Genomic DNA, 4,703 nt, shown 5'->3' with positions numbered 1-4,703 from the left:
TCTATTTTTCAAATTTTATGACTGACTTCTTTTTGACAATTTGTTGCAGATTTAGAATGAAGGCATTGAAGCATTTACCAACATAGCTTTTGTGAGGATGGAGTTGATTCAACCATGGAATGAAGACAAATTAAAAATCTCAGTAGCTAATTCATGTGTAATAGTTCTTTAGAATGATTGGAATGATATGTGTCCGAACAGTTATGATATTTTTGTAAATGATTCCTCATGTAAACTGCGATGTTTGGCATGTTTTGACATGTTATGCCTTTTTTGTTAATTTCGAATTTCATGTGATCAAACTTTCTGATGTGGTAGAATATAAATCTTTTTCTTCGTGATCACTTCAATATTCTCTATAAGATCTTCTTATGCTCTAAACTCTTTTTAATATAATTTTTTTAGATCATGTTGTCATGTTTGATTTTTATATAGATCAAACGACATCAACTTTGATACGATCCTAAATTAAGTTTTTTCTCTTGCTCAATTTTCAAAAAAAAAATTCATGAGTTCAAAATGTAAATCATTTTGTTTACTTTGAAAAAGAGAAACGAGAGTAAATTTTATTATTTCTTTGTTTCCCTTATATGTGTTCATTTTTCTCCCTTTTATAGTTGATTTTTATGAATAGTAATGTTAGTAATTTTTTTATTTTTTCGAGCTGCATTTTTATGAATCAATCAAAAACAAATTTATAGGTTTGCCATGTGTTGCCAGCCACGTGCACTCATTTCTCTTTTGTGTAGGTTCATTCTTGTTCCCCTCTCTTTGCCACGTGTTTTTTGTAGCCACTTGTTTGATGCCAGTTATCCAACTAAACACCAAAGGGACCCACTAACCCCACTACTAGGGATCCACTAACCCCACTAACCCCCACTAATACCAAGGAGCCGACTACCAGAGAACCCACTACCCCCACCCCTCTGCCGCTTCTAATCTCTCCGTGTCTCCGCCGTTTGCCCTCCTCTCGTCATAAGTAATGCTATTCATCACCCAGGGTGCAGAATAAGTTATTCTTCACCCGAGGTAATCTTACGACCATTTCATAATTAAATTACGTTTGCAATTCAAATAGTTACATTCCTATTGATTCACTACGTAAAATTTGGCATAAGAAAATAAAAATATAGGTCATAATACAAGAAAATTTGCTGTTTATGTGTATTTTACACTATGTTTTTATGTTTGTAATTTTACATAACATAAAATATTTTTTATGACGATTATATATTTTCTTACGGTCTCTTTTTACGTCGGAAATAAGACAAAACTCACTGAATGTAAAATTTACGGTGCATTGATAGTAAAATAGAGGGGGTGAAGAATAACTATTCCTCACCCAGGGTGACGAATAGTCAATCCCTATATAGGCCCGATTAGGTGTTCCCGAGATTCCAGAAAATGTCCACCAGTCCCGCACCTCCCTCCGCTAAATCCTATTTGGCGCCTTTAGCGCCCGCTATAGGCCTTTCCACTAACGGGCGCATACCCCCCTCACCACGTTGGGCCGGCCCAGTTTTGACTCTTTTTTTCTGTTTTCTAAACTGCAAAAAGGTGCGCCAGAGCTAGGTATCGAAGCCGAGACCAGTGAGTTTAGAGTACCACGCCACAACCAACCCACTACAACCCTTCATGCGATTGCCTACTTGTTTTCCCGTGTTTTACTTCTTTGCCTTTTCCATTTTTCTTTCCTGTTTCTTTTTATTTTCAAATTCGCGAAACTTTTTTCCTTCATGATTTTTTCTGCAAATCGACGAACTTTTTCTTGAATTTTGATAATTTTTCGAAAATTTGATGAACGTTTTTTAAATCCGATGAACTTTTTTCAAATTTTATGTTTTCGAATTTGGTGAACCTTTTCCGAATTCGATGAACTTTTTCCGAATTTGGTGAACTTTTTTTCATATTCAGTGAACTTTTTCCGAATTTCGATGAACTTTTTCCGAATTTGGTGAACTTTTTTTCATATTAGGTGAACTTTTTTCGAATTTGGTGAACTTTTTTCCAAATTCGGTGAACTTTTTTGGAATTCGATGAACTTTTTTCGAACTTGGTGAACTTTTTTTTGAATTAGATGAAAATTTTCCGAATTCGATGAACTTTTTTTGAACTTCGTGAACTTTTTCGATATTCGATGAACTTTTTTTTGTATTCGATAAACTTTTTTCAAAGGACAAGAGTACATACTGTAGCAAAGCAGTTCGTTTTTTCCAAGAAAACCAGTACGTACTGTAGCATTTTTTTAATGAAAGAAAAGAAGTGATCGAGCAGGCAGTTTTTTTGAGCAAGCGACGCAGCTAGCGAGCGAGCGGCAGGAGCCTACCATCGAGCGACGGCAGCGAGCCAGCGGGAGAGCAGCGGCAGCCAACGAGCGAGCAGCGGCAGCCAGCGAGCGTTGCTGGGCCAGGCCCATGCAAGCGACGCAGCGGGCGCTGGCTTAGCTAACGGGCGCTAAAGGCGCCAAGGAGGAGGTCTCCCTCCCTTCCGCAGCTCGCTCTCCCCCGATTCCTCCTCCTGCGACGAACTCGCGGCCCCGCCCTCGATCTGCCCCCTCCCCCCCGCGCCCTGCCTCAAGATCAGGCCGCCGCGCCGCCACCGACCCCCGGATCAGGCCGCCCCGGCGCCACCGGTCTTGGATCCGGCCGCCGCGCTGCCTACCTCTGCTCCTCACCTATCCGCCTCCGCGCCCGCACGAGGGGATGCCAAGCCCTCGTGCTCCTCGATCGGCAGCCACAGGGGGGCCTCCCGCGCACCTTCCCTTCCTCTCTTCCTCTCCTTCCTTCTCCCTCACACCCTCTCTCTCTGTTCTCCTGCAGGTACCCGCCATGGCCATCATGGACAGCAGCCATGCGGCAGGAGCTCGCCACCGAAGTCCCCCAAGCACCGTACGCCCCGAATCTGGCTGGGAACCGGACGAGGCCGAGCCCTCGCGCCCAGATCCGCTGCAGCAACCTGGAAGTTCGCCGCCGCCACCTCGGGCGGTTCAACTGATGCACCGCCGCCCTCACCTCCCTCCCCGACAGACGCGCCGTCGTGACTCCACCTCCTGGCTAGGCCACCGCGAGCCTCCACCTCCCGGCTTCCCGACGCCGCCCCGTTGGCCTCCTCCCGCGGCCCCACTTAATCAAGCCCCGCCGTCTTCCCCGTGCGAGCCAACCAGGCCTGACGGCCACCCCCGCAAGCACCCGTCCTCGATGTTCGCTTGGTGGAGACTAGGAGCAGCGACAGAGACGCCGCCCCGAGGCGGAATCCCTGCCTCCGCTTGGTTCCGTCCACAGCAGCACACCACATCTCCCCCGTCGTCCACCTGCCATGTTCATGTCCACAGGTGACCTTCTCTCCAAACATGTACTGACCTTCCTCCTCCTGTTGCTTCCAACTCCCCTCTTAGATGATTGAACTCTGTCTCATGGAGTAGTAGAACTGCCGGCATGTCCTGCTCCCATGCCACGATGAGAAACCAACTCATGCAATTTTGCAGGGTATTGGTGAAGTTCAGAATGAATGTGGATTAAGGTTCAGGATGTGCAGTATTTGTTTAGTACATTCAGAGTGTTTTTCCCCTGTTTTTCATTTATTAGCTTCTTCATAGATTATTAGAAAATTTTCGTGACCAACATTCCATCATCTGAAGCTTATAGTCTCATGTGCGTACTAAAAAAACACATTTTGATCAGTATATTCTCCATCCGTGTGAAATTATATGAAAAGGGATGAACCCTGCAGTGTTACCGGTTCAAGTTGAGCTCTCCCTGCAGATACTTCAATTTGTTTTCCCAAGTATTCAGTTCTCTATATATTTTGTGTGATGATGCATCTCCCTGGATCAATGCCAGACTTTACAAACACGGATGCTTTGGAAAATAACAAAATAACATGTTTTGATACACCATGGTGTCAGTTTCTTAGACCGCGATCTCAATTTCTTATGGTGCTTCGTTTCCTTCCCCCACAGCTTCCATTTCAGCCATTGAAGCTGTAGATGGAGCGCGACATGCAGCAGTGTCGCCCCAACAGGCATGCAACGCCGACGACGACAGGGTGTGGCGTGCGTCTGTCCGGCATGCTGGGTGTGGTGCCGAGGGGGCAACAGTTTGAATTGGCTGGGGGTTAAAGTTCAGGTAATGCTATTGTCTGGTGGCAAAGGACCATGCAGGCTGTTTCGTTACTGAAAAAACGCGTGACGCAAGGAACAAGATTTTTTCAATAAACTCCTACTCTTATTCTTTTCCCCTTCGGCTTTCTCTGCCATGGATGTGTGCATGCGTGCTATGTGCGTGAGTGCGCTACAGCAATTTGTGTAAATGAAGCATTTTCAATTGGGCAAAATTAGTTGATGGTTGTAGAAGTTCAGACATTTGTATTGGTGACGTTCAGTAATTATAGAATGAGAAGTAGCGTGTGCCGTCTTGTGCCCACAAGGTGTTTGTGCTTGTGTGCCACTGGCTGCTACACACTGTGTTGCTGCTGCTGCTTTAACTTTTACATTTTTCGATGACTTGCAATTTTTTTTCCTTTGGATATATGCAATCCAGTACACTTGTTCTACTAAGTAGCAGGGTAGGTGCTTCTTAGCGGCCAAGCAAGTGAAATCTTTTTGCTGATTTCACTTGATGGCATGTACAGAAGTGCAAATAGAAAAAAGGGAGATCACTAGGGAAAATGCGACAAAATCCATGGAACAAACTTGAGCAATTCAA

At 44.8% G+C, this 4,703-nt stretch overlaps 1 long non-coding RNA gene across 1 annotated transcript; it reads left to right on the top strand.

The window, feature by feature from the left end:
• Positions 1–2,467: 2,467 nt before the first annotated feature.
• LOC120965112 (uncharacterized) lies at positions 2,468–4,424 on the top strand. The gene is made up of 2 exons (XR_012184730.1): positions 2,468–3,331; positions 3,959–4,424. It is a non-coding gene; the product is annotated as an uncharacterized lncRNA (long non-coding RNA).
• Positions 4,425–4,703: the final 279 nt, after the last annotated feature.

Source organism: Aegilops tauschii, chromosome 5 (genome assembly GCF_002575655.3).
Source record: "Aegilops tauschii subsp. strangulata cultivar AL8/78 chromosome 5, Aet v6.0, whole genome shotgun sequence".
Lineage (NCBI taxonomy): Eukaryota > Viridiplantae > Streptophyta > Magnoliopsida > Poales > Poaceae > Aegilops > Aegilops tauschii.
The sequence above is the reverse complement of the archived record's forward strand: the minus strand, read 5'-3'. Positions and strand labels throughout refer to the sequence as shown.